Source organism: Arachis ipaensis, chromosome B3, assembly GCF_059453495.1.
Source record: "Arachis ipaensis isolate K30076 ecotype BB chromosome B3, ASM5945349v1, whole genome shotgun sequence".
Lineage (NCBI taxonomy): Eukaryota > Viridiplantae > Streptophyta > Magnoliopsida > Fabales > Fabaceae > Arachis > Arachis ipaensis.
In genome coordinates, this window is record NC_142438.1 from 143211289 (window position 1) to 143224740 (window position 13452).

The 13452-nt window shown below is 28.1% G+C and overlaps 1 pseudogene; it reads right to left on the minus strand.

Annotated features, from left to right (window-relative positions):
- Nucleotides 1–61: 61 nt before the first annotated feature.
- On the minus strand, nt 62–819 carry LOC107633880 (chlorophyll a-b binding protein CP24 10B, chloroplastic-like; annotated as a pseudogene).
- Nucleotides 820–13452: the final 12633 nt, after the last annotated feature.

The following is a 13452-nucleotide window of genomic DNA, read 5'->3' on the forward strand; positions in this document are numbered from 1 at the left end:
TAACTTAAAAGATGAATGCATCCAAGAGTAGAACATAGAATTTGAAGACTTTCATATTTGTTTACAAGCCTAGGGCACCAAGGGGTGTTTTCGCTTGTGCAGCATAGCCAACATAGCTATCTTAGCATGCTTAATCTCAGCCAATTTCAGCCTCTCTAGCTTCTCTCTGTGTGCAATGTAATCTCCATCCTTGATTTTCCACCCATCTCTTGCTCTCAACCCAACCCATGAGAAGCAATTGTGTCCCCAAAAGAGAACCAAAACCAGCCACAAACCATGGAACTGCAGCCATTGCCCACCTCCCATGAATGAGCTCAGCCTCTCTGTCTGTACCATCTGAGGAAATGCTGGATCTTTGCCTAGGCCTAGTGGATCAAAACCGTAGTCACCCGCAAGCCTGCAATTGCAACCACAGTTACTAAAAAGCCAAGATCGAGTATGAGGTTCAATTTCGGAATGCAATTTGCTAACTATTTGTGATTAAATGATTAGTATTGTTTTAGAGAGAATTCTGGTACGCGGTATGCATATAAAAGAAAGAACCAATGTAATTGCAACATTGTTGATATAGGTGGACTTACGAGACATCAAGCCATTCAGGGTCAATGAAATTACCACCAGCTTTGACAGCAGGGATCCATGACTTCTTTGGTGCAGTATAGCAGCTGCTGCCACAACAAGTCTTGTGAGACTAACGGCGAAAACATCACCAACTTTGCCTCCAATGGGAGCAGCCTGAAGGGTATAGCTCCTCTTTCCTCCACATAAGAAGGAAGATCCCAACCCGTTTAACACAGCACAGCATGTTGTAGCTGCCATCTCTCTTTTTCTGGAGGAAACAGTTAGAAAAAGAAAAAATAAAAAACTAAGGCTTGTGTCAAGTTTTTCTCTGCAAATGCACACTAGAAAGTGAAGTGGCAAAAAATTAAAGTTGTCGCATAAAATACAGTGCCAAGTAGGATTATGAAATCTTAAGAATTAAAGGAAAAGTTTAGGAACCAACAACTTTTTCAAATTCTAACCAGTATGTAACCAACAAGAAAAAGTGAGCTATTGGATGAAATCTCACACAAATCTCATACTATTAAAATCATTATTGATGACTATTTGATGGCTACAAATTAAGCCCTAATACTCCTCATAAAGAAGCTGTAGTGAATAGATTTTGGACCAATTGGAACAAATATCCAACACCATTGTATTATTTGGTCTTTGTTGCTGATCCTCGTTCACCTTTCCAAAATATTTACTATAGTACTTCCAACAACCAGTTTAGTGAACTAGGGTGCAAGCGGTACAAGTAGCCCGATCACTCCATTTAATTCGATCTGAACCCAATTATTATAGGTACTATAGCCGATAGATAATCAGGTCTAATCGAGTATGATACGATCATAACCGACCATAATCAGTTCCAATATCGGAATTGAGGATGTGGAACCTGACCTGACTCGATTATTCAAAATGTTATATTCAAAAAAGGTTATACTAGGTATCTACTAATTTTTTTTGAATAATATGAATAACTACCAATTAAATCAAAACACACTATACCTCTAAATTATCCACCTAAATCTTAATATTAGAATAACCATTCGTATATCTAGTGAAATGAACATCCGATATATTAATTATTCACATTGTTTAGTATTTTCATTGTCTACCTATACTTTTCCATTCAAAAAATAAAATACATACATACATATAACTTTTACCAACCTAATCCTAATTTTAATCTTTCTAAGCCACCAAAAGAAATAATTGTAACCGGTAATTCATCTAATTTTTTCTATATTCATTTCTTAGTGTTATAGAAATTTTTTTCATTTTTTTCACAAAGTTAATTTTGATTGAGTATCCGATTATTTGAATCGATCTAACTCGAATGCAAATGGTTCGATTCAGATCCATTCGGATACAATCGCAAAAAATATGACAATTGATTCAACCAAAAATAAGCAATTTTGATCAGTTTAGTTCTAATTTTTATTCAAATCTAACTTAATCCGATCCAATTACACCGACATGTCTAAATAGGAGTTTGGATTTTTTTTTTAATCATGAGAATATTTATGGAATTAATCATTCAATACTTATAAGCTTCAGGTAATTAAGCATATAAATATGGTAGGACAGAAATTTAAAATTTCTTTATAATTAAGATAAGAATTGAACTCTCGATACTTAGTTAAAGAGAACTGAGTATTTTCTATTTTTTTTTTAGGATAAAATAACTAAAAAAGTCTTAAAATCTTTTCATAACTAAGGCAAAACTTAAAATTTGAAAACTTAACTAAGAAAATGTGTTACTACATGTACACGATGATAAAATTCAAATCTTGGACACTTACTTGGACAAAATACAAGACACAGAACCACCCAAGTAACCTTTTATGGCGGGGTCTCTGAGGTAGTTGAAATATTTTTTTTCATTTTATCTTTCTATGGGCTGGGTATTGATTCAGGGTGTCTGGATTGTTATTGGTAAGACTTGTGTTTAGGTGTATGGGCTTACAACAAAAAAGAGTTGTAGTCCATGAGCCCAAGATTTCGTTAACCAAGATGTCCATATAATCATATATACTATGATGCAATCCAAATAGATGCTGTAGTTATTTATGTAGGGTTGTTAGTTAATGTATCAACATGTTAGTTGATTTGCATCTGGAGGTAGCTGTTCTTTCTGGCAGCAGCCAGCAGGTTCTCTATTAAAAAAATAAAATAAAACAAGTAAATAAATAATAAATAATAAATAATAAAATTGAGTAAATTTTTTACGATCCCTCTCTAGTCTCTTTCCTTTAGACAGGACTCAGAAGGAAGGACAGTAGAGATGTATTTATTTTACCTTCGAAGAACCAACCATTTAAGTTCTTTCGTGTTATTAATCGAGCCAAAGCCATTAAAGGACATCAGTTCCAATTGTGTAGAATACGTACAAACGTTACTACTGTCAGTAAGTATTGTCATATAGGGTAACTAACAGTTTAATGATATATTTTGACTATTCTTTTTCTCGAATAATCTTGGACTTTGCTCAAACAGTAATAATGTATTGGTCTCCAAGACCAATAATAGTGGTATGAAACTTCAGAAAATCACCAACCAAATTTGATTATTGCAGAATAGAAATGCAATTGCCAAAGGTCACAACATCGCTTTTTGACAATGACACGGATAACATCTCATTTCCCATTAGAAGCAAATGACCCTTTCAGGCACCATTCGGTTAACGTTAATTAATTAAATTAATTACAATAATCAAATCAGATCACATCTTTTGCTTTCTTAGTACAACTCAAAATAGCTAAGAAAAGTTGAGCTTATCGCCTAACTTGTTCTCACTAACACTTCGCATTATCATCATTCATTATCTATGCCACGAATGTGCTGTACGATTATTGTAATATATATTTTCTTAAAACAATATTTTTTTTTAGAAATACAATTATACTTGAATATTTTAAAAGAAAAAGAAGATATAATTTCTAATATAAAATATTATTTATACATAAAAAATCAATCACTAAATTAATTATTATATATTTGTATATAAATATATATTGTTTCATTTATTTTTAATATATATTTTATATTTTAATATTATTTTATATGAATAAGTGAATAACCAATTTAAGAAATAATATTAATATGTGATGTTTTTTAATACTATTTTTCTATAATTAGGACCCAAATAATAAAGTATCTAGCGGTCTAAATAACTATAAGTTGATTGATTTGGTTAGCAGTTTCATTTATTATTGTGGGACATTGTTGTTTTGGACAATGCAATATAGATTTATTAAAATAAAGAAGCAAAATCCCCAAAAACATAAAATAAATGCAAAAGAACAGGTCATCCAAGAATCCAAGAAGGCGAGTTTCATAATCAAAATTGGAGAGTTAGCATGCTAGTTGATGCAGCAGCATGAGAATCCCCATCATTGTCTACCCCATGTTATCTTTTTTTCCTTCGCTTTCGGAGGCACAGCACAATAATAATAGTGACGTTTATTCCCTTTTGGCGAGGATTATGGAATTTTTGTATTTTAAAACATAATTGTCACTAATTGTGCCTATGGTTGCGATCTCCCAACCCCATATGGATATAATCAGTTTGCACTCACCTCACCCTCCAATCTCATAATTATCATGTGCATATCCCTGACATATTCAAACATTTAATAGTCACAAGTTTTCAAACAAAATTGCCAAGTAAAACTATTTACCTTTCTTATTTTTATAATTCTCCCCTTTAATTTATCATCAAGCAAATAAAATTGAAATGGGATTAAGATGTAGCAGCTCCATTCCATAGACCATATATAGAAGACATGAACGGGGTTTATTTTTAATAGGGGACCAGCAAATTCATTATCATTGAGGATCATCATGGGAACAACTCATGTCCAACATACATTCATCTGCATGACAAATGCTGTTTTCATATTCATAAAATTAATTATTGCGTTGTGGACATATAAAAGAGAGTGGAAAAAAAAGGATCATGATATAATGAGTGTTTAGGGGAAAAAAGCAGACCTACTTTGACCGTGCTATTTGTTTCTTATTTCACGGTTTTCTGTTTAATTGCGATAAACAAATGATTTTTTTTTTTCTTGTATAAAAGTATTTTATGACTAATGAGAATACACTCTTAAATAAAATAGCCAATAGGTCAAAGAGTAGGCGCCTTTTTCGTGTACTAATAATTTGTGTTCATCAAAGCTACAGAGAAGAGCTTTCATCCAAAATGATTTCATCGGTTCTCTATTGCCTATTGGCCATTTTAAAATTCAGTTAGCTCCTTAAAGATACCCCACAAAAATTGAAAGAAAAAAAAAAAAATATATATATATATATATATTTGGGTGTCATTAAATTAATACAAAAATAATTTTTATAACAAAAGATTTTTTTAATGTGTTTGATAAATTTTTAGTAATAAAAATAAAAATATTAAAAAATAAAAAATATTTTTTTAGAAAAGTTATAATTTATATTATTTTTAATTTTTTAAAAATATTTTTTACATAATAAATAAATAAATAAATATTTTTATATTATTATATCCAAACATAATTAATAGATAAAAATATTTTTTATAAGATATCTAAACATAAAATTACTTTTATTTTTTCATAAGATCTTTAAAAAAAATAACTCAAAAAAATATCTTTTCTTAAAAACTCACCTAAACAAGTCCTATATGCAATGCAACACTTGGCTTTTTATTTTTTGTATTGTAGTACAAGTAGTATTTTTCAATAATGTGAAAACTTAGTATATTTTTATTTTGTATGGATATTAAAAATTTGAGGGTCAGATTTATAGTTTTTATTTTTTTTTAATTTACAAATTTGAGGGTCAGATTTGTATTTTAACACTAAAAAATTTTTTAAACATGCAAACAAATCTAATTTGAGTTTTCTGAATTTTTTATTTTTTTACCCAAAACTGACCCTCACTATTCTGCTCCCACCCAAAACCAACCCTCAGTTCTCTACTCTATTCAAATTTGAGCTTTCCATTTGTAGTTTCTAATTTAAAAAAAAAAAAATTGTCTCTATACCTACAAAAAATACATCAATTCTCCATAATTATGCATAACACACTCTTCTAATTTGTTACCAAAAAAAATAGCCGCAACAGATAAGTGTTTCTCAGATTTTGATATTTTTTTAAAAGGTTTGTTTAGAAAAATATTATTTATTCTCTAAATTCTCTAATTTTATATTAAGTATATTTTTTGGCAATTTGATTCAAAAATAAATGCATAAAAATTCAAAATAATTTTGTAAATAATAGTCTACAAATTCTTTTTTGAATTTTGTATTTATATTTTAAATAATTTTCCAACTGATTTAATAAAAATTAGATTAAATGTGAGAATTGTTTGATACTTACAAAAAATGTTATATTTTGTCAAATTGAAATTATTTTTAAATGATTAAAATGCTATTTCATTATTTCAAAGGTCATTTTATCAAAAAATAATTTTTTAGGAGGTCAAATTTGTAATTTATTCTTACTATAGAATATCATGCTTTTTTAATCAAAAAATAAAAGACACGTAGAGAATCTTTAATACTTAATTTTAGCTTAATTTTATTTTGAGTTTCACACAATATTACATAAGTATTTATGAGATTATATATTATAAAAATTGATTTGACATTCAGTGAAATTTATCATTTTAATGTTTGGTCTTATTTCAATTTAACAACATTATAATATTTATATAATAAGTTTAATGGATATACAAATAAAAAATAACAGCATTTTATTGGTCTTTTTTTAAAATGATACGATCTTTTTTCAGTGATATTAGTATGATTTTAAATATTGTATCTAATGTAAGAGCATTTTCAATGTTAGTTTTAGTTTTAATTTTATTTTGGATCTTATAAGATTACATAGAAATATTTGTGAGATCATATGCTATAAATAATTATTTAAAATTAAAAATAAAATTTGTCCTCCAATGCTTTGTCTTAAGTTAGATAAAATTTTTATATTATTTTTATTATTCTATCAACATGATTATACAAATGGTAAATTTTTATTAGTTCTCCATCAAAATGATATCATTTCTCTAAAATGAGATCGATTTTATTTCATCAATTAATTTTAATACAAATTTTAATTCTAAAATTCAATTCATTTTTTAAAATTATCAAAAATAATATTCTAAAGACACCTCATTAGAGTTGTTCTTAAGTTTGGTCTTTGAAAACTTAAATATTGATAATTTATATTTTGAATATATATAATCTAATTTTTTTTAAAAAATAATTATATGAAGAAAAATTTATTTAATGGTAAACATTATTTAAATCGACATTGATGCTATTTAATTATAAAATTATTTTAATCATAAAAATTTATTTATTTGATTATGTGTCAATACGTTAATTTTCCACAAAAAAATAGTAAACTAACAAAAATTAATTTAATTGGTAAATAATGTTAGCCCGAAAACACTTACACACATATTTGATAATATATTATCAATCATGTTATTATTGTTATGTATAAAAATTCAGTTGTTTATATAAAATATATATTAAAATATAAAATATATAAAATAAATTAAATATTTATAAATATATAATTATTATATATATATATATATATATATATATATATATATATCATTTTTTATATTGTCACATAATCAAATATTTGACCAAATTATCTGTTATTTTAAATATTATACAAATATAAATATTTAAACAAATAACAATTAATATATGAAAATTAAACTCTTGATAAATTAATGTCTGAAATGTGAAATCTCTCAAATGTCTTTGGATTTATTTGGGTGAACTCTTAAAAAAAGATATTTTTTAAATAATTTTTAAAAAAAGATATTTTAAAAAAGTAAAAGTAATTTTATGTTTAGATATTTCATATAAAAAAAATTTTATCTATCAAATATATTTGGTTATAACAATATAAAAGTATTTATTTATTTATTTATTATGTAAAAAACATTCTTTTTAGAAAAAGATGTAAATCGTAGCTTTTCAGAAAATATTTTTTATTTTCTAGTATTTTTACTTTTATTACTAAAAATTTATTAAACACACTAAAAAATAAAAAAAATATTTTTTATTAAAAAAATTTTATCAATATAATAACACCCAAACAAACACCTTAAATACAAACAATATCTATATTAGTAGTGACATATAGATTAAATATTACAAAATTATTAAACATATTTTTTAGACTATTTTGTTAGTATTTTATTTTGGCATTTTAAAAATTAAATTGGTAATTCACGCCAAAAGTAGTGAACCTTTTAGAATAAACTAAAGTCGTATTTGATGAATTCTATTATGAGCTACTGATTTTTTAGTGAAAAATAAAGGTTTTGTTATGCATGCTAAGAAAGATAGAAATGTGTCTATTGCATTAGTGAAAAAATCACACTTTCACAAAAGTTAAAGGTGCAACTATATATATAACTAAAAAGAAAGAAAAAAGCATAATACTAGTTACTTTCTCATATTTTTTATACAATTGTCATCTATTAGTGTCTCATAATACCCACTATCATTAGCCACCTTTATATATCATGTATTAGTAGTACTCATACATTAATAAACTCTCTTTAAATTGAGAGTGTATAAATTATACATTCTTAATTTACTACATATCTCTCCAAAATGATTTGGTGAAAGTGTCTTTGTAAGGATATTATCAAGTTATTTTTTTGATGAAATTGGCATGAATTTTAGGGAACCGTCTTGATTTTTTTTTCTAACTTTATGGCAATCAATTTCAATGTGTTTCGTCCTTTCATGAAATACTGGATTAGCCGTAATATATCTAGCAGATTGGTTGTCACAAAATAGTGTCATAGGACCTGGTAGCTTGATTTTGAAGTCATTCAATATGTACATAAGCCAAATTCCTTCACAAATTGCAAGAGCCATTGTTCGATACTCTGTCTCCGAAGATGATCGAGCAATTATTTGCTGTTTTGTACTTTTCATGACACCAAAAATCTTTCAAAAAAGAAGCAATACCCGGACACTAATATTTGGGTATCCAGGCATTACCCCAATCGAAATCTAAGAAACCACGAAGCGATAAGTCACAAACAGATTCAAACAGTAATTCTTTTTTCGGAGCTCCTTTCAAGCACTTCAACATATATAAGGCTACTTTGAAGTCCTCATCTGTGGAACAATCTAGAATTTGACTTAACTTGCTAACAGCAAAGCTTATGTCAGGCCTGGTATTAGTGAGGTATATCAACCTTTCAACGAGTCTTCTATATGACTTAGCATCATTCAATAATGTTCCTGATGACTTTAAGAAATGAATTGAATAATTCATAGATGTGCTAGATGATTTTGAATCTAATAAATCATACTCTTTTAGAAGATCAAGAGTATACTTCCTTTGATATAAAGCTATTTTCTTTTTGCTTCTTGCAATTTTCATGACCAAGAAGAAGTTTAGTTTGTCTAAATCCTTGATTTTGAACAAAATGTTGAATTTTATCTTCACACATTTGATCTCTTCTATGTCATTCCCCGGCAGAACCAAATCATCGAAATAAACAAGAATAGAAGTGAAATTTGTTGGAGAAGATTTGGTAAAAAGAGAATGATATGTCTTTGGTCGTAAGTAATCAGAAACAATCAAGATAGAGCATAACTTAGAATTTTACTAACAATTTGCTTGCTTAAGGCCATATAAGGATCGTTCTAGCTTGCAAACCATTCCTGGCGATGCATTTAAATCAGAGGACAACTTAATATAGACTTCTTCAAGTAGATCACCATAAAAAAGGCAGTGGTCACATCTAACTGATGAATAAACTAGTTCTTACTAGCTACAATTGCTAAGAGGACACGAAGGATAATCATTTTAATTATAGGATTAAATGTATCAAAATAGTCAGACCTTTGTGTTTGAGTAAAATCTTAGGCCACAAGTCTTGCTTTGTGTCTCTCTATAGTCCCGTTATAATTATACTTGATTTTAAATATTCATTTACATCCGATTGCATGCTTCCCTTTTGGTAGAGTAATAAGTTTTCAGGTCTTGCTTTCTGCCAACAATCACTTAGAATAGCCTGCTCATAGCTCTTTGATTCTGGATTCGTAAAAATTATAATAGAAAGGTCTTTGTGTAATTATGACAGAGAATTGTAACTCAAGTAATTGAAAATAGGATATCATTTTGTGATTAATGATTGAATTATGCTATCAGAAATAGTGATTTGCATACATTCATAATCATTAAGGTATTTTGGCTTGTGTCTTTTTTTAAGAAATCTTCTTAGTGAAGGAGGCGAATTAATATCAGTGGACTGAGGATTAGATTGGTTTTCATCATATGATGAATTAGTATGTGATGCTGGTACTGCTAGTAAACTCAAAGAGATATGTAAGGTTGGTTGTGGTTGAACATCAATTATGTTTGAAGGAGTGTTTTCGCAATGTATGTTGAATGAGAAGTAAATCTAAAGTATGAGAAGATAATGTGTTGCTATCAAAAATATTTATAGGATCATGATTATGTAATTTAGTCTTAGTGTCTTGATTAGAATTGAAAATATGTTCAAATTGATGAGAAACTTGATTATTCTATAGAAAGAAATTTTCATAAAAAAATATATTTTTAAATATAAAAAATTATTTGTTATTAATGTCTATCAAAAAAATCCTTTTATTTCTGCTTTAAATCCAAGAAAATTATATTTTAATCTTTTATCCAATTTTTTTCTATTTGCAACTAAAGTTAAAATAAATACAAGACATCCAAAAATTTTGAAGTGTTAAATGTTTGACATTTTACTAAAAAAAATCTGATAAGGACTTTTATTATGAATAGATGAACTAGGTACTCTATTGAGAATATGTACAACATGTGTTGCAACATATCTCTAAAAAATTATAAATATGGACCTTAAAAATAAGTGCTCTAATAATATTCAAAATATCTTAATGTTTTTATTCTACAACTTCATTTTGTTGAGGTATCTCAAAACATGAAGTCTGATGAATTATTTTCCATTTTTTATAAAATAAATTCATGATAAATTTAGTTCCATTACCAGTCCTGATGTTTTTTATTTTTGTTTAAAATTGAGTTTCAATTAGTTGCACAAATTATTGGATAAAAGATGGAGTTTCACTTTTATTTTTCATAAAAAATTGCTAAGTGAATCTGCTTTTATCTTTTATTATTGTTAAAAGTATTTATGGCCAGAAAAAAATGGAAAAAATAGGTCCTCAAATATTCATCTGCACTAGATCAAATAAATTGATAGATTTTATTTGATTCAAATGAAAAATAATCTTTTTGTTTTGCATAATGGTATGATTCACAAGGCTCATTTTTAAATGGATATACAATAAAAGATAACTCTTTTTTATTTTCTGTAACCTATCAATTGAGATATGTCCTCACCTACAATACCAAGTTTCATAATTTATAGTGTCTGTGACAGTAGTAACACTAACTGAATTGCTGGTATTGACTAGTTCTCTATTCTTTGCTTCTAAGTTGACATAAGTTATATCTGTATTGAAGATATACAAGCCATCTCTTTATCTAGCACGACCAATCATACTCAAGAAAAGATTGTACTATATCTCACAGTGTGTATTCTTAAATAAGAATTGGTAAGATAAAAAATTAGTTGCTTCAGACATAGATATGAGATTAAAATTAAAAGAAGGCACATATAATACATTTGTAAGATAAAAATTACGGGTTAAAATTATAGTTCCACTAATTGTTACTGTGGTCTCAGTTTTATTTGGATATTTAATTAATATAGGATCTATTATGTGATGAGAGTGAAAAGTATGAAGAGAAAAAATAACATATGCAGTAACACCAATATTAATTATCTAATCATTTGTGTAAAGAGATGTGAAAAATTGATAAAATATAATGTATACCTGCTTGAAAAAGCTATCACTGTGTTTATGGCTTGTGCTTAAAGAGAACTATAAACAGGATCACCTTTATGTTGCTAGAATAGAGAAATCAAGGCTTGTTTTTTATCTTCAAAAAATAAATTGTCTAAACTCTTACTATTCTTCTCTTGAGTTGAATGCACATCAGATGTGTTGCCATCTCCACATGTTTTCTCAGTAACAATCATATTGTTCATATTTGTTACTTCAAATTTTTTTTTTTTTGCAAATGAGGAGGAGATCATACTTATAGTAACAGGTCTCTATGGTGTGTCCAACATTTTCGCAATGAGAACAACTTCTCATCATTCCTCTCCCACCACTGATTCTGTCTCGGCTTCGGTCACGTCCGCCTCTGCCACATTGATTTGTAATACTAGAATTTTGCATTACCAAATCTTCTATCAACAATGCTAGGGAACCAAGAGGGTATCAGCAAAAAATCAGCCAAATGTCTCTGGGTGAATCTAAAATCTCTACGTGGATGGTGCTTACGCTAGGCATTAGGATGTTTCTTCTACTAAGTATCAGAATGTTTCTTTTTCATACTAAATGGATGTTCTTTTATATATTTTATAAATTTTTTTATATACTAAAAATCGGGATTGTTGGAAGTTCCGTGATCCCCACCCCTATTTCTCCAACGTATCATTCAGAATTTAATTTTGGGGTGAGAAGCAATTAATATCAAATATTATAAATTAAAAACAAATAAAATTAATTAAATATAATTATAAATTAGTTAAGTTGTTTACTTTTTGACTGATCACCTCTTGATTCTATATACTTTTCCATTTTCTATTGTTTTCATTACTAGTTCCTCCAACATTTACAGCATTAACCAGCACCCCTTTTTTTTTACTTTGATTTGAGTTGGTTGATTATCTTTCTTGTTACAAAAACGAAGGGTAGATGGCATTCACACTGAGCAGTGGCATCATAATCTATGATGTTTCTATTATACATTGCTTATTTAACTCTTTTAAAATTCTAATAGCATGGTCTTGGTCTCTATATTCTCTTATGATGTTCAGTCCACATGAAAATGATGTTCTAGAGGCATAGACTGGGATTGGTTTGAACTCATCAAGTTCTCAAATTTCCTTAAGTTTAGTAAAATATGCGGTGATGGATAGATCTCCATACTTCATCGCAAACATCTCCTATTGAAGATCAGTTATCCAAAACAAATCACCTTCATAGAATCTGTGCTTGAGATCGTTCTAAAACTCCGAGGTCACATTACACTAAAGAACACTCTAAAGAATCTCTGTACTTAGAGAAGAATGCAATCACGGTACAAAGGTGTTGCATCTGTCCCGAGCTTCATAGGTTGAGCAGTTTTTTTAGGTTTTGGAATGGTTCCATCAATGAATCTCAACTTGTTCTTCGATTTGATGGATAGCCAAACCGATCTCACCCATGAGTGATAATTTTGAGTTGTAAGAAGAGTTTAAGTTAGTGATAAACCTGGGCTTTTATTTTGGATAAAGGTAGAAATGACTTGTCTGGTCTTAAATCGGGTTCAATGTTGATCTCCCTACTTGCGTTTGAAGGATGACAAGTTGATTCATCAATCTCGTGAGATTTTGTAAATCACTCACAAAAAATGTTTGTAGTTGCAAATTTTTTGGATTATCCACTCTCGCTTCTCGATCTGCTATGGATATCACAGAAGAAAGGGGCAAAGTTCACAATTCTCGCTTAGCAATATTTACCGCTTCTTCACGCTCACCGCATTGTGATGAAATATGGTCTGAGCTTCAGATTTCTTAATGAAAAATGATGGTTCAGGTATACAAACTAAAAAAAGAGAGAAATGTATCTATTGTATTAATAGAAAAATCACACTTTATAAAGGCTGAAGGTGCAACTATATATAGACAATAAAAAGAAAAAAACATGATACTAACTATTTTTTTATATTCTTTATATAACCGACACTTATTAATCTATTATATATTCTATTATATATTTTTAATTTTACAATCAAAATGTGTCA